Raw genomic sequence first — 22,393 nt, 5'->3', positions numbered from 1 at the left:
CTGTCAGTGCTGATGTGTGATCTGAGTCCTGTGGGTGGACTATACTGGGCAGTACTGGTCTATACTGGGTTCCAAGAGGAGTCCTGGGCCAGAATGGCTGGAGGAGGTGGCTGATCTTAACACCCCTTAATAATGTACAGAGAGAAAAGCATCAAGGAAAAAAATGCCATGTCAACATGCCAAGCCCAAATTGGATGTATGTGGAGAAGGATTTGTGGCCTCCATGTATCTTGCTGACACAGTCCCAAAGAGCTTCACTCTAGCTCAGGGGCCATGAGTTTGAGATGCCACCTCGGTGCATGCTGAAGGCTTCTCCCAGTCAACGCAGTCTGACAGCTGCATAAACCCTTTGTGTGTTGCCCAGTGAACCATTTAAGCGAGCGCTAAGCAGTCTGACTACAAGGTAACCGTGTCAGCGTAAACCTAGCAGTTGTACTCTTTTCCCCCTGGTGAAGAATGTTATCTTGCTGAATTTTAAATATCATGAGCTGTGTGGTTTCTGAACATTTTGTGTGTCACATTCAAAGCAAAGCTGCTCCCTTTTTTGCCCTTTTGGTGCTATGCTCATCAATTATTTTTTCACCCTTCGTGTTTATAGATGTCAAAACTTGGATCTGTTGGCTTCTAATTCCATCAGGTTTTGGTTTAAATTACCATTTGAAATGAGTCAGAATAGGCCTTTGGGTTATGTGTTTGAGCAACACTGGTTGCACACTTTTTGCATGTCACCAAGGCAGATGTGGACAGAATCCATAACTGCCGCTCTACTACCACATGACACTTCCACTTTGACCTATAGTGGCCACATCTACTTACAGAAACTGTCGCTTTTTGCACTGAATTCCAAAAAGAAGCCCTGTTCTTCCTGCAAAAACATGTCTTACCTCACACCCAGCTTCCCAATTTCTCTTCTTCTCCAGGTCTGCCACTGAAGAGGAACATCACCCCTATGGCCACTTGTCCATCTGACTGCAAGGGGAAAGGATTGGACACATGCTGTAAGTCCCGGCTAAATTTAGCTAAATGGGATATTTTTGTCTTTTTACACTAGAAAAGAACTTTAGAAGTGTGCAGGCAACTAAAAAATAACACGGTTCAAATCTGTTTGCAAAATCTCAACCACTGTCACTGTCATGGAAAAGCTTTGTTTTTTATGTACTTTAGTGTGAAACATTCACAGTCACTATTGCAGTTTGCAATTACAGTGAAGAGAGGCAGAAAATAGAAGCTCAAGAACGTATTAGAGTAATGAAGTTTGAACTATTATTTGAATGGTTGTTATTTTAATAAATATTTAGTCTTCCTAGCTGCATGGGTTTCTAATCGATCTTTAACTATTATTCCTAGATATTTCTCATCAACTTCTAACTGCTGTTTTAAGGCAATGGGGGAACAGAGAGGATAATGTGCAGTGGTTGTGGGAGATTGGGACACTACACTGTTCAAACACATGTAATAAAGCATTTTTAACAGCTCTCTGCCAGAAAGGAAAAACTGAAGTTCACATCACTACCATAATTTCTTTCTCAGAGCTCAATGGTCATATGTCAGTAAACCATCACTAACAATTTAGAGTTTATATCCAGGTTAGATGAATGTAGATTGTTAAAAGCTTTTCATATTAGTTGTGTGAAAACACTTCATATTACTGAAATAAAGCCTTCTGGTTGGTTATTGGGAAGTCTCTTCAGGATTCATGAAAACTCATGGTATGTTTAGAAAAAAAAAAGTCTTTATGATCCATCTATATTATTTAATACACAAGCCTCAGATGGTTTTAATAGTGATGCAGGGGTTTTTAGTTGGCTTTGATATCGTGTTACTCTCCCAATTAGCACTAGAGAATTGATCTGTTAGTATATTGTGTTCTACTGGTTTCCACACAACATGATTTATGTCATTAATTTTAGTAATTTTCCTTAATAAATAATAGAATAGTCTTACTACATGTATGCCTCAAGCATTGCTACACAATGATTTTTGTTAGGGGATGACACTTATTACCACTTTGGTGACAGCTAGGTATTGAAATATGTTTGAGGATTTAAACCATAATTAATATTTTGCTAATATATTCTAGGCTTCATGTTTTGATAGACAGAGATGTTAGCTTTGGAAATAAGAACTGATTGAAGTGCTTTGAGAAACAGGTGTTCATTCCCATTTTTATACTGATGCAACAGAAATTTCAAATGCATTCCTTGCGAAAAGCCCATAAAATTAAGTATTGTTTTCTGAATATAGGTTAGTGAATTGGCTGTCACGTTCCTCGGTCAGGAGCAAACAACTTGCATCAGTTTGCATTTTCATATTTGCTGAAAGATAAGATCTGCTATTTAATTTCTTTTTAAATGCTTATCAGTGTCTGAGAGGAAATGTGCATTTACAGGTGATCCTTTGTGACTTTGTTCAATATTTGTCAGTATTGTAATTGCATGTAAATTACTACTGGCTGATTAGTGTACCTCAGTGTTGGCTGTACAATTTGCAAATACAAACATGAACACATGTGAGTTTTGATACAAGATTCCTATTCAAAATTAATGAAGGTCATCTGGAATGAGAGGAGCTACAACTTTGTAAGAGAAAAATTTCTTTATAGCTACATGGTCAAGGGTGTAAGATCTTCAAGATGCAATATACACTCACCTGCTAATAATAAACCATTATTTGTACCACTTTCACTTAAAAAAACCCAACAAAATAATTGGTAACTCCAAAAGGCAAATTCAAGTGGGAACACCTGACTGTCCTTCCTAGCAATGCATTTTGTGTGTAACTTTGTCCTGGAGTTAGCTACAGTGAAATATGTTGTAAACAAATATTTTTTTTCCTTTTATTTTTGTGCTTGAATAGAAGTGTAAAGCGCTTTAACATGTCAGTGGGACTGCTAGGTGTGTGCGTATTACTGTGGTTTTCCTCTGGAAAATGTAATCCATAAAATCTAGGTCTGTAGTATCTCTAGTCTCTTGGAGAAGTAGAAATTCTGCTTTATAAAATAGTATTTTATTTTCTTGATTTATATGCCTACTGTCTACTGTGCAGATCTTCACAGTGAAACCATATTCTAAAGTTACTTGGGAAGAAAAATCCCATCACTCTGAACATCGCCCCCACCTTCTTCCTTCCTCCCCCAGCTTTTATGGCTGATCATGATGCCTTATGGAATATCTGTTGGTTGGGGTCGGCTGTCTTGGCTGTGTCCCCTCCCAACTTCTGTACCCCCCGTCTCCTCACTGGTGGGGCAGTGTGAGAAGCAGAAAAGGCCTTGACTCTGTGCAAGTGCTGCTCAGCAATCACGAAAATATCCCTGTGTTCTCAGCACTGTTTTCATCACAGATCCAAAACATAGGCCCATATAAACTACTGTAAAGAAAATTAACCCTCTCCCAGCTGAAACCGGTGCAAACTGACACCTCTTTGCCTTAAAGGACTCAGGATAAAAGGTCTCATCAATGTTAGTAGGGGTAGTTATGATGTCTCAGCACTGACTTCCGACTTCGCTGGCATTACGTGGGATTTGGTAAGATTCAGCTTGAAGCTTTGATGTATCTCCTAAAATTCCCAAATGTTAATGCTCCTTAGCATGAATTTGGCACCAGGGGAGTGGTCAGTCCTGAACCTCATGCTGGATGTGAACATGTTTGTGTGACTGGACTCGCTCATCGTGCTTTTAAGTGCTAACAGTACAGATATCAACAAATAAAATAATCTACTGTTTAACACACGAGTCATATACTTCTTTCCACAAAGGAATTCTTTTTTTCATCTTGCATTTCTACATTTACTAATAGGATTTCTTAAATCAATCTTGATTTTTATACTGTCTTCCTGAGAGTGCATTGTAGTGTTTTAATTCACGGAGACCATTTCAAATTCCTAGCTATGGTTTCAGTGAAGGCAAGCTCAGATTGCTGTAAGGCTCTACTGATCTGCAGTCACATCCATTGACCCACTAGATTTTGGTTAAATCCAGTTTGCCTTGGAATTGCTAATTAAAGATGGTCAATATCTATAGCTTAATTTAGTCCATCATTATAGTTGCGATGAGGGTGGTGGTTACAGAGCAGGCTAATTATAAAAACATGCTGAATAACTGGCTAATTAAAGTCACTACACTTTTTGATGTTTTTCTTAATTGGTCCTGGGGGAAATAGGGAGGATGTTGAATTACTGTGCTGATTAGAAATACGTATCTGCTGCAGTTTGGATTTTATTTTGGAGATAAAGGTAATGCCAGCTGGCGAGTTATCAGAGGATGGGAGCAATGATCCCATCATATGACCACTTTTAATAAGCAATTGTCAAGGCACATTCATTTTTCCCCCCCCCATTCAGCGAGCTAATAATGGACTTCCTCCTAAGAAGGCATAACTTTACATCTCTCCTGAGTTATTTGGGTGGGCAGTGTAAGAGGTGCCTGGAAGAAGCTAAACTAAGGAGTGCGTTAAAGGATTCCTACAATCCTTCGTGATTGCAGAAGTAGAAAAGGACATCTGCAGTTGATAACTTTAAATATTTTCCCAATAAAAACACAAAATCAAACCCTAGGTATTGAGGGAGTACAATTTTTTATTCATTTCCATCTACTGTAACATTATGATGCATCAAGAGGCACCCCAAGCTGCAAAGAAACCTTGTCATTTTAGTAAAAATTGTGATGTTGGAGATATTGTGCAGTTTTTTGTTAGAAGAGCACATCCTTGTATTTCGTATTGAATGCTTTTATTCTGTGAGACACCGATTGATCAAGAATATGGAAACGGTCTTGATTTTGTAGCAGTGTGGAAAGCAAAGCTGCCTGGAATGGTAACAGCTATTTGGCAGGAGGAAGAAAGGAATGAGTTTGATTTTCCTGGTCAGATCCACACTGGAGTTGTGTGTGCGCTTCTAATGAGAAGGCATCGAGGAGAGTGACTGAAAGTGCCAACTGAGAGTGGTAAAGAGCTATATGCATTCTCGTAAGTGGGAGAGGAATCATGAGATGCATCTGGTTTGGAGCATTTAGAAAGTTGTAACCGAAAGGAAAATGAACTCAACACTAAAATCAGTGTGCTAATTAGATCTGAGCTTTATTCTGGGATTTCACATATTCTTTATTATATGCGACTTAAAATAGCATGCAATCAGGAGAGCTTAGCTCATTCTTGATACTGTGTAGAGGAATAATCATTCTGAGAATAGGCCTGTGTTGAAACTGGTGCAAGTCAACGGACAAAAATCTTAATTTAATCTTTTTTGCACCTACTTTTAGATATGTTATCTTAATGAAGTTTTATTGAAGAAGTTAAAATATCCTGGAAAAATGCATATATGAAACTATCAGTTCCTCATTTTTAAAGAGGTGTATTTATTATATTTGTTATTTACATAAATGAATATCCACATTGCCTTTACAAACCAAATAGAGCCACTTTAGGCTGCTGAAGTAGCTACAGTGTGTATGTAATAGTTCATCCAAAATCATGTGTAAGGATTTATTACCATGTATACGTCATCTAATTTTATTGCTTCTGCAACTTAATATTCGACTGTACAACTTACCTGATTTCAGTGTAATGCATTTTTATAGCTTTTGCTATAGCTGAACTAGCAGATGTGGAAGCAGCTCACCGAGAAGATACAGGGACACACTACACTGTAGGCTCCCTCCGACCCCACGATCTCACAGGAATGATTTTTAGGTGCTTCGGCTATGTGGACATCTCCCCACAATATGGACATAGCCAGTGCCTACTTAGACACCTGGAAAGATGTCTTACTGAACGGGGGAGGGGGGGGGGAAATCACATCTTGAGATTTAGCGTTGGCAGCTGGGATAGAGGGTGGGAGAGCAATACAGCAAGTACCGGGTCATGTGTCATGTAATGATTAAGAGCTCCAGTCCACATTTTGTGACTTCCTTCTTGACTGAAATCTTTGTAATACAGGAAAGAGCTTTCTAAACATGTCCGCTTTGCTTGCACATCTTAAATTTTTGTCAATAATTATTTCTTCTGCAAGCTCCCCCTGCACTCGCGTGAAGTTTAACATTTCCACCATGGTTTAAGTGTATGCTTTAGACCTCCTGTGATCTCCTGGCTTGAACTTATGCTCCCAAGATTTGTACTAAAAGATAATTGCTGATTCCTATTCCTGCCACTTTGGATTTTATAGAAATCTGCTGTGTCTCAAAAATGAAATCTCCCATCATGAAGTTTCTCTCAAAATGAAGTCCTGTCATGTTCTTCTGTGGTAGCTGCAGTCATGGCCAACACCCTGGAGAGGAAACAGGAAAATTCAGGACTAAGCAAGTCAAATGACTCCTCAGTAAACTGACTTATCATTCTTCTGCAGACCAGGTAGAGAGGACTTAAAATATGCCTTCCTCGTGAGTTAAATATATATTATGAAAGAGGTATTTCTTGTGCAATAGCCCACAAAGGGTTAACTTAGGTTATTTTGAATTTGTATCAGTTAAATCATAGCTTTAGGGATTGATGTTAAGGAGTCCCAGCGTTTCTGATCAGCAGCTAATGAAAAGGATGGTGGACTTGAGTTATTGGGTCATCAGCTGCTTTTTTTCCTTAGCAGGCAAACAATATTCAACCTTCTGTGTACAGAAAATGCAGTATTAATTAAAAGCCTCTAGAGTACATAGGACATTGAATTATTTTTTTTATGACTGTATTTCAGAAAACTGGATTGGAAATGCTTTGATTTAATTTTGAACTAATTGAAAAAGCTTATTTTCTTAGATGAAAAAATCCAAAACATAGCCTTAATTGAATGCATATTTGCTCAGAACTACACTTTCTAACATGAGCAACTAAGATTAGAATTCAATGGTGCTCGATTTGCAATTTAATATAAGACCTTTAGGAATCCTGACAGTTTGCTCCAGGGAATAAAATATCAGTTGCCACTTTAAGAGATAAAATTTTCTACTATTATCATCACAACATTTATGCAGCTGTGACTAAAAGTGTCAGAATAACTCTTTGCTTAAATAAATGGCATGGTCAACAACCTTCTGATAGCTGATAAAAACTTCATGTCAAGTGATTTCAATGACCAAGCAGAAGGTAACATGGCAGCCTGCAATAAATATAGGACCCCCATGCAATAGCTCACGCAAGCATCGATGGACTTACTGCTCCTCCAAAAGTTCCTTCAGCATAATTTAATGAAGAAAAAGATACTGCCTTCCAGATGTTCAACCAGCACAAAACATACTGCTTTAATGTCAAATATAGGTATTTGTCTGATGGTGGAGATACAGGAGCTGTCTATAAAGCAGTTTTCCATTACATCATCTTACATTACCATTCATTTTCAGACCCTACTGTTGTGATAATTGCCCTGCAGTTTTTTACAGTGAATGGCCCGTAGGGAAGACAACAATGGATGGAGAAAGAAGCAAAGCTGTACTGGAAAAACACAACCCAGCCATGTGAATAGCAATGTTAGGAAGCAGAAAGAAAGCACATTTCTTTGGGGATCATCAGTGAAGTTGTGACACAAAGTGTAGACTAATCTGCATTAGTAACTAATGCTACTAAAAACAATCATGAATTGACTTCAAATTGAGTAGATACTGTGGCAAAAGCAGAATTCTGAGAACACTACTCGTCTCTGAGTGATCTGACCCTGCTTCTGCAGGACAGCCATCATCCCTGGGTTTCATTTGTGAAACCCAGAGTTAGGACGGATTTAAAACATACACATAACCACGAAGAGTGAGACAATTCCTCCTTAGGAATTAGGGACTTGAGTGAATTTATAATGTTGAATTATTTGCAGGCATTGAATTATTGGAAAGCAGGTTTGTTAATGAATCCCATCTCCAGTTTTGTGATGAAATAGAACAGTAAATTGCATAAGCTTCAGCAACAAGAACTTTGATTGAAGTTATAGAAGCTGTTGCAATAGCTGGCAGATGCTGCTCATGCCTGAGATATCAAAGGACAAGATCCGGTAAACTGAGAAGATGGATCCCAGAAGCACAATGTGCATAGGCATCACATCTCACTGGTTTAGTGAGCCTTTTTTAAGAAAAAGGTACCCATCAGCAGGACCCATTTCTCCAGCAGTAAGGCCAGACAAAAGAAAATAAATTGTTGTCTACCCTTCATAGCTTCAGGGTGAGAAAGACCCAGATGTTCTGTTTTCAGAAAGGGTGCAGCAATGTCAGCAGCAATGGTAAATTATTTCAAGATTAAGCCATCATTTTTCTTTTTAATGGCCTATGAAGAAAAGCTCCTTTTCTCTTTTTCCTCTACAATTTCACATGCTTTATTAAACGTTGCAAATTGGAGTTTGCCTTGTTGTTTTAAGATTGTTTGCAAATGTATTCCTTCTCTCCCAGACTCGCTCAGGCAGGGGCAATTTTCTGCCTATCTTACAATTCCCACACTCCCATAGGGAGCAAAGAACCGTTTGTCAAAAGCCTGCAAAAGGAGACAAATGATCTGTGCTCTAGTCTAATAACCCTCCTGAAGAAGACAAATGTGTGAATTGCAAAAGTTTCACCTGCAAAATCCCCACTGATATACTAATTAAGAACTAGATCTCTTCAACCACTGCAAAAAAAAAAAAAAAAAAAAAAAAAAGAAACCTGTCCACTGAGAAAGACTGGGGAAAAAAGAAAATAATGGCTGAGAAGTGCCTCAAAGTTGTCTCAGAATCCTTGGCTGAGGCAGGATTATACACAAGCACAGTGCATTTTAAACCAGATTCTTAAGGATTTATTGATATTTGGAGGATCTGTAAACTGCATATAGTTTTCCATATGTAATCTGTCTCTGCCCTGTTTTCCTGTCTTACAGCTCTTATTTGGTAAACAAGACTCCACATGATTTTTTTTTTTTCTTTTTTTTTGCTGACGTCCCCTGTCTCGAAGTTTTCTTTCCAGGTAGGAAGGGTTGCGTGTAAAAAGTTATTCATACCTACTACATTTTAAACTGCTAAAATTTTACCATAGTAGCTGCCACCTTTTATCCTGTGTACCTCACCCCAAACCATTGAAGTCACAACAGTAACCTGTGATTTACGTGGCTGATCATTAACAACCCAGTTCAAAATATGAAAAGGTAACAGATGAAACTGGTAAACCATTTTTTCTACTTTACCATATAGCTCCCTCTATACTTTTAGAGAACAATTTTCACATTGGCATCGATTTTGTTTCTAGAAAAATTTATAAACAAACTACTGTGTACCAGAAGTTTCCCTTATATTTTGCCCAGCTGCTGAGTTTTAGTCTATCTCCAATAATTCTGAAACACTTTGAAGTAACTCATTAATTTCCTTAATGCTTTTGAAAATGACTTCTTTACCAGCAGTAAACTCTTCGTGAAAATGCTACGTGTGACACGTGAATACCACAGTCTTGTTAAATGAGATTCAATCATCTTTATCTTGAGCAACATTACTTTCTGATTTTCAAATACTTAACGGTGTTGAATTTTTATTTTTTTTTTTTAATTCTAAGTACCTCATCCTGCCTCTTCCTTATCTGTAAAATGTGTGGGATATCAATATATTTCAAAGGTTTGTGGGGATAATAATCTCAAGATTATGAGTTGTTTAAATCCTACAGCAATGCAGACCTTACCATGACCTAGCATAATGGATCAAATAAGCAATTGTTTTCCCATAATAATTCCATTTATTTTAATAACTAAGTTGTTGCTTGAGTCTTCCTATAGAGAGAAAAGAAATGGACACAAAAAAATATGTCCACAAGTGCAAATCAGTTTATTATAAGGGAGCTCTCTGGAAATTTTGATATTGAGAGATTACCTGAGTGGCATAAATATCTAAGGAGCTTAATACACTCATACAAGACAGCACTCACTTTGACTCCGAGCAGGCAAAATGTTATTCATAGCGATACTAGGAAATTCGTATAGTACATTAGCTCCCAGAAGGTTTTTGCAGTATCGAGACTTCTCCTTGTCTGTACAAACACACCACCACTCACCCTGGATGCTTACGGTAACAGCTGAAAAACATCACCATTACACGAAGTGCTTTCCCCTTATGTGATACAACTATTCTTTTTTATTCCTATTATGAGTATGATAAAAGGCCTCAGTCAGGATGCATTAGCGTGCTAGAAAGGCATGATATTATAGCTCAGGCAGTTGCAGTTTTTCTCAGGCGAATAAGCGAAATCGTATTTTGTTGTAGCAGCACAGTTAGTTCTATGGCTGGGGGAGAAAAAAAAATGGTGCTGGAGTCTGTGAGTGAGTCATTACCACTCCTTATGCGCCATCTGTCTATTAGCAGTAACAGCAGAAAAGAAAAGGCTGAGCAAGTAAGAAAAAAGAAGTATATTATTTGTGTTGGAACGGTTAATTCCCTGGCTTATAGAAAAGAGGCAGTTTGCTCTTTCCCACTCCACTGACAGTCTGCTTAACATTTAGGCTGTTGTCTAATGATCTTAAGTCTTGAGCTGGCATACCTGACCTCAGAGCGGCCCTTAGCCTCAGTTAAGACAACAAGGGCAACAAGTGATGGCCCAGAAGGGCATCAAAGGCATCGAACCAACACGTGCTGGTGGCAAAAAACGCCTGGCACCAGTATGACGTGATGGCTGTCTAAAACCAACAGACAACAGAAACTCACAAAGTGCTACAAAGGCATGTTTCTGTAAGTGATAAATTGCACATTGAAGCAAACAAGCAGCAGAATGCTCCTTTAACTGTCAGAGTAACCAATGCTGTTGGGCAGTTTCTGTCTGGGCTCATGGTATAAATAGATTTATTTTGGGTCTGTAACAGTGTGAGTTTTTCTTTCCTTCCAATCAAACCTGTGATGCTGTAGGACACAGCCACAGGTTCCCGGTGGAACGTGGACGGTACCTGGCCTCTTGCTGTTTCAGATCCACTTGACAACTTGAATGCAATTCAGAGGGAGCCTAAATGCAAGGAACATTTCCTTAATGATTATATTCTAGATTGTTGTGCCTAGATTGTATCTAGATTGTTGTCTAGACACTTCACTACAAGAATGCCTTTCCATGCAAACAGTCCAGTTTTAAACTAGAATAATTAGTCTGAATTAAATGTCTACCATGTGGAAACTTAACATGCAAGAAAGATACTATTTTAAGGATATCAGGGGAAAAAAAAGAGTACTCATCATTATAAATCTACTTAACTAAGTTTTCCACGTGATGTCCCCATATAGCAGTCACAAAAGTAGATAAAGTTCTTCGTCTCTTCCCACTTGCTCCTGGCTTCATTGCTGCTTGGTTGTACCTGGGGACCTCAATAGGTACACGCGTAGGTGATATATTCGCACAGAGCGTGTATCTGGCTGGGTAGTTATTTGCTGCTGCAAGAAAGAGCCTGCATGACATATCTGCTTTAGGGCACTCTCGGAGGCTGCTGAAAGTTCATTGCTACCTGCTGTCGGTGGGACACTCCAGTCAGGATGCCTGCCCTTGGAGAAGCCACGGAGCCTGTGTGTAATTACTCCTGGGAGCGTGCTGGAAGCATCAGCCCATTTACTCACTGCACCAGTGCTTCCTATAAATATATTTATAACCCTGGCATGCCTGCCTTACCGTAATCTCAAGGGTTTGTCTGGTTCAGAGAAAGCCATAATGGGAACTGTAAACTTTTATGCTTGCCCTCTCTAGAAATTGTGTTGAAACTTTTATAGCAGAGATTTTTCACCTTTTGCTTGTTTCTCCTGAAATCTTACTCACAAAGCTGTTCTATAAAGAATTTTAAATAGTGTGAGCTGTACCCAACCAGGTTTATTGGCTTGTTGTCTAGACACTTCCCCACAAGAGCTCCGTTGTCACAGTCTGAGTGCTATGTTCACTATAATAACATTGATGACTATTTTTTGCTTATCCTAATTACATTTGTGTTGAAGACAGTAGAATACTGCTTAAGCAAATCCTTTCTTTTTGCAAAGATGTCATACTTTCTTTATAAATGTGCCAAAGAAAGGAGAATGGGAGAGACAAAACAGAAGCACTCTAGAGGTGTTGATGTTATTAATATTTTGTCAGGCTTGTGCCTGGTTTTAGTAACTGGAGCAATTATTATTGTCATGCAAAACTTCTCTGGCTGACTTCCCAAAACTACTGCTGAAAAGTTAAAACTATTTCATGAACACTGAAAAAGTGTATGTAAAATGTGCTTCCCACTATATAAGAAAAGCGGAGATGCACAGTTAATAGACAGCTTGCACAACCTCCTGTGACCTTACTGAGGAAGATACCTTGAGAAATGTTCATAATTGTCCATTTGTCAAGAGTTATCAAGTGATGTCTAACTATAGTCTTCTGCATACACAGCAGATGCACTTGTGTAATCGTTTTTGGTAAGGGACACTGTTTAAGAACGCCACAAGGGCTATTTCACCTTTGCAGCAGTTCTCAAGGGAACACATCATTAATATTTATAAAGTCTATGCAAATCCTCACTTGACAACCAAGGCCGTTTACACAGATATAATATCATGGTCCTGCAATAGAAAAGGAAACTATTTCCTACATCCCTCATTAAATTCTGGAAGCTGGCTTCTCTTCTACTGCCTTTTTCTCCCTGAAGACCCCTGAGCAAACCGAAGTGGCTGGGAATTGTTCAGGCTCTCTTTGCAGTTACAGAGGGTATGTCATCCAAGTAGTGAGCCACATGGCCGTGTGACTCCGGTGACCATAACCAACTGTCATGCATAGCCCACAGGATGAAATTTGTTCACACACGCAGTTGATGAATATACCTGTCACTGTAATAAATAGTTGAGCCAAGACCTAGTGGGAAAGCAGGAGGAAGTACATGGTCTTTATTCCAACTCCTAAACAGAATTATTGGCTCTTTAAATCCAACAGTTTAGCCAAGCAATAAACCAAAGAGAAAAATAAAATGTACAGCCTTATTAAATTCTACTTAACAGCTACCTGATACCAAACTAAATGTGAAAATAGTGCCTACTGTGTTTTTTCCTTTAACACGGATGGGAAACACTTTCTTATCTTGTATGCACCCATGCAAAGGCAATCAGAACAGCTGCCTCTCCGAGTTGGGATCACTCAGATTTTGAGATCTCACGAAAGAAAAAGAGTGATGTGGGAAGGCAAAGCTTGTACCGTGTCTTGCCCCTTTCTGCCTTGGTTCAGTGGAGACAGGAATGTGAACCATCATTATAAATGGGTCATAGCATCTATTAACCAAACCAGGAGAGATGAGTCTTTAGGGTTTTTTTTTTTCTTTTTTCCTTTTTTTTTTTTTTTACTGCCCAACATACCTCTTCTCTCTGGTAAATCACATAATCTGGCACAGAGATTTAGAGTCTCTGTGACATGCTCCATTTGGGCTTTCTCCCCTGCCAAGGCATATAACAAGAGAATGAAATGTTCCTTTTCTGCCCTGCTGAAATCACGCTCTCCAGCCTGTTATGAATTAGATTCACAGTCTGAGTATCTCCCTCTGTGATCAGCTTTCATTACTAATAACCACCTCATTCTGCCTTGCAAGTCAGAAGCAAGAGCTTCTGACTCGGTTCAGACATTTCAAACAGAGAAGCACACAAAGACTTCTAATTAGTGCCCAGATATTCTACCGTGCCCTAGCTAGAAATTAGTGTAAATGCAGGCTGCAGAGGCTGTTAAAAACCCAATCAAAGACACCGACTGATCTGGTCAGTGACCAGCTGTTTTTTTGCTGCCACAACACGGGGGCGGGTGGGTGCAATCTGTAGCTTTTCTCTGTTTTAGTGTATAATGTTGCCTAAAACTCAAGTTTCTCAAAATTGTTTTCAGTCCAGGTACTCTGTTTATCAGCTCCTAGGTTGTTTTTTCTTTTCTGTTGCTCCCTGACCTTACCTTTGGCTTCTGTATCAATGATGTGCATATCCTTGTCCTGCCGTTCCCTGTGCCTTGTTCTGAGTTGCCTTTCATTTTGAGGTATATTTTTCCAGAATCAACTTGTCATACTCTTTCTCAGTCCTTACCTCTGCTACGGAAGTTTAAATACTCTTCCTCCTCTACTCCTGCACCCCTGAATTATTTTTAAAGCAGAAAAAGCTGGGGAAAGATGATATATTTCAAATGGAGCAAGTAGTAGATGCCTATATATATGTAAAAATGATACTCTTGTATTTGCTTTTATGTGTGGCTGGTCATTTCCGAGTGAAGGTTGCTCAGAAAGGACAATGAAAGCCTCTCTGTCTGCAGTATGCCATTCACTAGTTTGTGTATCTCCATCATAAGCGCTTTCATGCACAACTTCCCTAAATTAAATAGGTCGTATTGCGTAGTGATTTATAACCTGGAGAAACATTTGATTTCAAAGGGACAGCACAGGGTATAAATCAAAGAATGAATTTGACCCACCAATCTCCCTCAAAAGATAGACTTTCAGAGCTCCTGTTCTTTATTTCTGATACGTTCTTTTCAAGATGGAGAGATAAAACTGAGCACGTGGTTCAAGGTGAGCTCACACACTGACTTACAGAATGGCCTTACTGCGTTTTCAAAAGTATTCTCTATTCTCTCCTTAACACATTGTAACGTCTTGTTTGGTTTTTAATCATTACTGAACACCGGGCAAAGATTTTCACTGAGCTGTTCACAATGATAGCCAGGACGGTTTTCCCTGAGTACTTACAGTTAATTTAGATCCCATCAATGTATCAATTGTTCCTTCCAGTGTGCCTTACCTTGCAGCTGTCACAATGAATTTCATTCCCTATTGTGCTGCTGAGATACCACTCTTTGTTAAGATCTTCTGTCCTTTGTAGATTAACCTACTCTTGACAGTTTTGAGAAGATAGTTTCATGGAAAATTTGCCAATTCACAGCTCTCATCTTTCCAGACCAGGTACAAACTTTTAAAAAAACCCTGCAATCTCCAGTGCAGGATGGAGCACTGAAGCTGAAAATGGCACAAATATACATACCTCGTGGGTCAATACAGCGTTACTTAATACTAGGTCCCTGAAACTCAGGCAAAAAGCGGCATACTTTTGCTGAATTCCTCAGTACAGCGATAACAGGTTAACATCTGGCTTCCTCATTAGGCTAGAAATAATAGCCTGTTGGCTTCACTCGCAGAGTCTAGGGAGGAGCCAGAAAAAGCTGTGGAGAACTGCTTTCTGAACTGTGGCTCCGGGTAGGATGAGGGCAAAATGGTACTCAGCTGCAATGGCATTTTCTTGGACCAGAGGTGAAACTCCTGGCAGAGGCAGACCTGACTGCCCAGTGCAGGATTTTGCTGAATTGCTTTGTCTTTTTATTATACATTATTAGCACTTTTGATAGCATTCTGCTTGGAAAAAACCAGCCTATAGCAACAGTGAATGCACAGCTTCCTTGATCATTCATCTTTCCACCGCTTTATAGGCCTTTTCCAGGTTTAAGGTGACCTTGAACTTATGAAGGAAAATAAAGGATTGGAGTTAAATGTGTTATAAATGATTGACCTACTTGGATGGCAGCTGGTAACTTCTGGATGACAGACTTTAATAAGTAGAGATAACTTGGAACATCAACGTTTTCAGCATAATGGAAGGGGAAATAAGGGGATTGTCCTGCAGTCAAAGGAACTGCATGGCACAAACAGGAAAAAAGAACAATTATTGCAGCATTAAGCTGATAAGACCAGTATTTTAGAACGATGTGGTAAGTTCAAGAGCAACTCACTCTTTGCTCTGCTCAGTCAGGTGGAGTGGATGTAACGTAAGAGGCCAGGCAGAATCACAGCAGTCTGTGTTGGCAGAGGAAGCCTAATTTGGGGAAAGAAAGAAAAAGGAACAGAGATGTCAAAGAAGAGCTGATTAGATGAAACATTTCTTCTGTCTGGATATGAGGACACTTTGAAGATAAGCTTAGCCTGAAGAATGGTAAAAAAAACCTAATTCTTTTCATGCACTCATGCTGCAAAAGATAATGGAGTTGCTTCAGGTCAAAATTAGAGCTGACTGAGACTTTAAACAAAGAGCCCTTAAAAATGCATTTAAATTTATTTTTTTTTTAAGGGGTAATAAAGCTGGCAGTGTAAAATATTTCCTGGATCCAATGGAGACACTGAATGAAGGTTTGTACTTGTTACATATATGGGGACCTGCAGTTCAAATATTTGGTCTGAACTGGCCTCACCTATCCCACCTGACCTAATTGCTGCGCTATCAGATGATTCATGATGAATTAGGGGTTCTTCCACTTATTTTTCTTCAAAAGGTTTTGAAGGCAATTTTTTTTCTACTCAGGAACTTAAACCACACTTATGAAACCTCAAAATAACTTTGTGGGAGAGAAAATTGATTTGCTACTCAGCGTAGACACTTGGTTAATCAAAGGATGTTCAGGCCTCAAGACCACTGTGTAATTTCCTCTGTCATCATTCAATATTGTTTGGGCTTTTTTGGACTTCAAACAGTTTTGTCTTTTACTTTCTTTCATTCCACATCATCTTCCACAGTATTTCTTATGCCTGCAACAATATTTTTGGGATGGAAACTGTCACTGCTCAAAAACTCTATCCTGCATGACAAACAGGCAAAAAGACTGCCCAAACCATGACAAAGACTTAAAGATATTCTGGAACTATAGTAATGGGGAGAGACTTAAGTTTAAGATGCTTCCCCATCTGGCATTTCTTTTTGAAGATCTATCCCTTACACCAGAAATACTCACATGGGTGACCTTGTACTACATCGTGGTAGTTTGAGGCAGTTGTTTCTTCCTCTTAGAAATCTTTCCAACAGCAAATCTTTTTACAAAAACAAATACAATTTTCATTATGTACTACTTTGAGCATTTATCTGATAATTATTCAATCAATTCACAAACCGAGGGAAACACTACTATGCCTATTGCCTATTACAACTATTGTTATTATGCCTTTAATGTTTATTTTTTTTTAGTTATGCAGCATTTTTATGAGTATTTTTAGCAGCCACTCACTGTGCTTTTTTTCTTTCAATGTTTTTCCTCTTAATTCAGAAATACACACCTGTTGAATAGTATACTAGATAAAGCTGACATGTTTTAAAAACCAATACAGGCAAATAATATATATAATTATAATATATGTTTAGTCTGCAGAAACAAGACTACACATCTGCCATATGCTTCTTTGAAGCTCAAAACATTTTAATTACTGCATTTTTAACAGGTCAGTAAACGTTTAAAGAACTGTAACAAGTATACTGCAAACAATGGAGTATGAAAACACGCAGAAACAACGACTTGCAGTTCCAAATATTTCCATATCATCTTTCATTCACATTCCTTAAGATATTTGGGAACTACAGTTTTCTTGATAGCAACCTATGTCTCAGGTGAGACGTAGTGAACTCTGCATCAAACTGCCTTCCTGTAGAGGTTCAAAAGAGGATTTTGTTTACTGCCAGCATAACCTCTGTTGAGTATCTGAAAGCCGAACTGTTTTTCCTGCTTCATACATCACCTTCAAGAGTAAAAAATGTAGAGCTCATAGTGCAAAATGGTATTGTTACTAAAATTAACAGGAAAAAATCTGTTGTTCTTCGATTTTGTACTGCCAGAGGCAGGACAGCGTGCGTTGTCGGTAAGACCATCAGGTGCTATACAGTTTATAATGTGAAAAATTCACAAGGAAAAGATAGAACATAGCTGCAAAAAGATCAATTTTGGATTTCAGTTCTTAAGCATACTCTATATTATAAGGAAGGCTGCATATAAAAATATTTAAAATTGGTTTTTATAAACATACACTGCGACTCAATAATAACTAAAAAAGTTTGCTTTACAAGAAATATCATAATCAATCTCTGGTACACAAAGCTATTTCTATCAGCTACGGGATTGCATTTCTTCATAAAGATAACACAAGGTGCTAGCGATTTGGTTCCACCAGGTGAAGAACCTTGCATTCACTTCCCTGGGTCTAGGGAAGGGCACCTTGTACATTTGAGTTTTCAAAATTCATAATCACTTGCATCCTTCTCCTAATAATTTATGATAGTTGTATACCACTAAGTGGAAATGCCAACACTTAATTTAATTTAAAAAAACAACTTGTGCCTGAAAACACTTAGACATTTCTATAGTTAGAAAAAATGTTTTCAGGTATGTGTAGCTTTCAGTTGGATTGACTACCTCAATATGAGAGAGATATCGAGATGCTGGAGCGAGTGCAGAGGAGGGCAACGAAGCTGGGGAAGGGCCTGGAGAATAAATCTTATGAGGAGCGACTGAAGGAGCTGGGACTGTTTACTTTGAGGAAGAGGAGGCTGAGGGGAGACCTCATCACTCTCTACAACTACTTGAAAGGACATTGGAGAGAGGCTGGTGCTGTCTCTTCTCACAGGTAATTAGCGATAGAACAAGAGGGAATGGGTTCAAGCTGCAGCCGGGTAGGTTTAGGCTGGACATTAGGAAAAAATTCTTCACAGAAAGAGTGGTTAGACACTGGAATAGGCTGCCCAGGGAGGTGTTGGAGTCACCATCCCTGAATGTGTTTAAGACTCCTTTAGATGTGGTGTTAAGGGATATGGTGTAAGGGAGAACTCTGTAGAGTGGAGTTGATGGTTGGACTCAATGATCCCAAGGGTCTTTTCCAACCTCAATGATTCTATGATTCTATGATTCTACTCCTGCACTTTACATGAAGCATGTACTTAATACTATGTGGGATTGGTGTCAAGTACTATACAATCCAAGATACAGCCAAATGTTGTTCGTAACTATAGATTTAGAGGACAATGTACATGCATAACAGCTCTCCCAGTAAGCACCTGTGTATTCCTTTCAGCTTCCTACTTCTCCACAGTTTTACCTTTTTTTATTTTTCCATTATTAACAGTTGCCAGTTTTAATGGTTGGTTGGGCTGGAATACAATATTAGCCATGACAAGTGTATCTGGCACATTATCATCATTATTATTATTTATTATTATTATTAAGATAACTATTAATATGAAAACTTTACTGTTCTGAACTGATGTTTCCTTTCAGCTATTCATTTGTTGAAATACAGTTGTACAAATCAAATCCTCAAACTGAACAGAATACCTATGCCTAGAAAATAGCCGTCAGTGCTTACACGGTAGCTTGTATTTTCAAGTATCTTTTAGCTGTCTGCCACTGTCCTGCCTATTTGTCTGCAGTCACCTTGCTCGTGCTCCCCACCCATGGCTTACTTCTGCCTTCACAGCCAGGGTACCTCAGCAAAGTGACCTGAGGATCAGGATCCCTTCCTCCAGACCTGCCCCTGACCTCCAGCACAGGACTTTCTAGGTCGACATCTGATGATTTGGTGAGATTCTGGTAAGGACTATTTGCAGTGAATATCCATTCGATAATGTTCATCCTTCTGTTAAATCAGTTGTTGATGATGCTGCTGAACTGGTAGCCTAGGTGAAGAGTGTTTCAAAAGTTGTCAATAATTTTTTAAAAAAAAATATCTTCTGTGCATGTAGAGATTGGGAGCTACAGAGATATTTACTCTCCCACGCTATCTCCATTTGTCTTAAACTTTGGGTTGGAAAGGTCATGAGAACAGCTTAACCTCTCCTTTTTGTTTCTTCTCTGTCCCAGTGAAGGTTTTAGGAGTGGATTTCTTCTCAGAGGCAGCTGGAGCACACATCCAGCTTTACAACAGGTATCAGTGCTGGGGAGGTGAATGCCACCGCAACCTGTTCCTAAACCAACTCATCTGCTTAATCAGACTGCAAGATACACTCTCCTTTGGTGGGAAGGCATTTCATTATTTTCTGATGGCTGCGCATCCGAGGGGATGAAGGCTTTAAATAACGTGATCCCTTTGCCTAATTGTTCACGATACGTGCCACTTGGCACAGCTGTTACTTCTTGGCCCCAGCTGTGGGGGAGATGGCTTTCTGGTGCAGCTGCGAGCATATCGCGCTTTTGTGCAAGGGACCAAACGTTAAGGAAAAATATTTCAAGGCTCAAGGCCTTAAGCTGGCAGAAGCGATGTACATCATTCAGGTAAACTGCTTAATGCCTACGGGGAGGATGTTGGCTGCAATGTACTTACCCCGGTCCTTGCCAGCAAATTATAACAGTGACTGTGATAGCAAAGGAAAAAGCAGCAGAAGCTGTTGTACTCCAGCTGCTGGAAATGTTGAGCTTTTGTTTAGGCTTTATAGGACTAATTCTCCTATTGTTTACTTACCCATCAGCTTAGAATGTGATTCAAAATTATTGAGGTATGTCTGCCACATCATAACAAAAAGAGAAATGAACCTCCTCTTTCAGATCCAGGTTGCTGGGTCATATAATAAGTATTTAATGGGGTTTTGTTTAAGAAATACCTCTCGCAGTTTAGCCATCTTCTCCAGCAGAACTGTTCAAGAGTAGAGCATTTGCTGAGAAATAGGTCAGACAAAACAAATGCAATTAGAGAAGGAGAAATACATGCTTCTGAACTCTTTCCTGTGCAATCCTTATTACAATTTTTTTTTCTGGTTTTATTAATTTCTCGATCTCTTATTCAATTTTTACTTTAATTAAATAATGAATGGAAACACGTCCTATTTAGAAGGACATCATACTTCAAAACCAGAAGATGACAGGTAAATCTCTGGCTATTTCTTCACTGATATGGCAAGAAGTAAATTCATGTATTTTTAGAAGTTTTTAAGGTAATTTTGTATTCTGTGCACCCATAGACATACCTGAATTAGTCTGCTCAATAAGGCATAATTCTGTGCTTCCCTAAACACCAGGATTTCATCGAGGTTAAGCAAAACTTCCACAAGTTTGGGGCTTTTTTTTCATGTTAGTCCAGGCTTTCTTCTCAGCTGCTGCAGCAGTGTCTAGTCTGCGAGTTCCGTTCCTGCCAGTTTCCCAGAAATGTGGATTTCTGCATAGTCTCAGAGGGAGCTTCTTATGCTCAAAGAGACTGTCAGCAAAACCCCATCTTTAGTGAGCAAGGCCTAATTCTTTTTCTCCTGCTTCTTCCAATACTCTAGTTAGAATGACAGCTTTTTCCAAAACAGCCTTAAGTGTTCCATATCCATGTGGAAGTCTGACTTCCCTGCCCCAAAGCCTAAACCAACATTCATTCTCTATAGTATCCACCATTCTTGTGAGAATCCTCATAATTTTTCTCATATTGAGCTTTTGTTTCTCTCTAAAGGCATCTTCTCAGATGTGAAAAAAAAAAAAAAGCAGCAGCAAAAATCCCATAAAGAACTGATAGTGTTTCATCATTGTCAGGAAATAGGCACTGGAGGATGTCTTTGTAAAGGCCGAGGTTGCAGACAGAATACATTTCCTGCTTCTGGAGTACACAAGCTACATAGAATCAAGAGCCACTTCACTCTGTGATTACTGATGACACCCTACTAATTAAATTTCACACAGGTGAGACAAGACGTGTCTGTAGAGGACAGCTACTGCAGAGAACTTTGCTAACTGCACCATCGCAAGCCACAGAAAACAGCTTATTAAAAGGCATTATTTGATTTAATAGAAGACCTTATGACTTACCTCCTTCTTCCCTCCATGGAAGGTTACGTGCAATGGTTGGTCACATTTCTGGTATTACCTCAGGGACACTGAAAGTCCTAATATATGCATTATATAAGGGAAAGTTAGGAATGGGACTGCACCTATCTAGCTCCCCAGTGCTTTTCCGCTGAGGACAGAAGTGCAAGGCATTTCTCCTGAAGGCACCCACAGGTTTTCCATGACCTGGGACAGTTAAACTATTGGGAAGAAGAATGGAAAAACAGACTGAAGACATTAAGAAGTTAATTATTTCACAATATACTTGTCAGCATTCTGACATGCATTTGTCAGGGTTATATAAAAAACGTTCTGCAGGTAAAAGCCCTCATATCCAGAAGTTTGAGCAGTTCTTCCAGTTTTGTAATTACCATGTCTATCTTTGTGGAAAGTGAATGTAAGTAATAAACAGTTTCACATTTACGAAGTAGATATTTGAAGTTTGAGAATTGGGCAGCAACACCTGCAATTGCTTGGTCATAATCAACAACCAGTTTGTTCTTCTAGGCTGGAAGTTCAGGATTTGGTGGTTCTTCTAGTCTTAAATGTCTTCTCCAGTTTGTAGTTCCCTAAGGATTTTAACACCCCCTTTCCCCCAAATATATTTAGCACATTTATGCTAATTTATTCAATCACTTGTAATTCCTTCAGATATATGCAATTTTTCCTTAAAAAAACCTCAGACGTTTGCTTTCTTTTATAATATCCAAGTGCTGGGCTTATTTATAATTATTGCCTCAGAGTTTAATTTGTTTATTATTACTTCCCAAGACACCATGGGCTGTATCAAATAACAAAAGTATGTTTGTTTTGTCATTGTTATTTAAATTTATTTCAAGAGATTTTTACCACCAAACTGAAAAGGGAAAATCTTCAGGACATTCCCCTTATTGTCATCCAGTCCCATCAGTGCCTTATGATACTAAATAAAGC

At 38.9% G+C, this 22,393-nt stretch overlaps 1 long non-coding RNA gene across 1 annotated transcript in view; it reads left to right on the top strand.

The window, feature by feature from the left end:
• Window positions 1–19,241, top strand: part of LOC141747655 (uncharacterized) — a 36,209-nt gene extending 16,968 nt beyond the window's left edge. The window contains exons 2-3 of the long non-coding RNA XR_012588789.1: window positions 921–998; window positions 19,143–19,241. This is a non-coding gene — a long non-coding RNA (uncharacterized LOC141747655). The remainder of the gene's footprint in view (window positions 1–920; window positions 999–19,142) is intronic.
• Window positions 19,242–22,393: the final 3,152 nt, after the last annotated feature.

The sequence above is a fragment of the Larus michahellis genome, chromosome 8 (assembly GCF_964199755.1).
Source record: "Larus michahellis chromosome 8, bLarMic1.1, whole genome shotgun sequence".
NCBI classification, from domain to species: domain Eukaryota; kingdom Metazoa; phylum Chordata; class Aves; order Charadriiformes; family Laridae; genus Larus; species Larus michahellis.
This window is presented reverse-complemented; position numbering and strand designations above follow the sequence as displayed.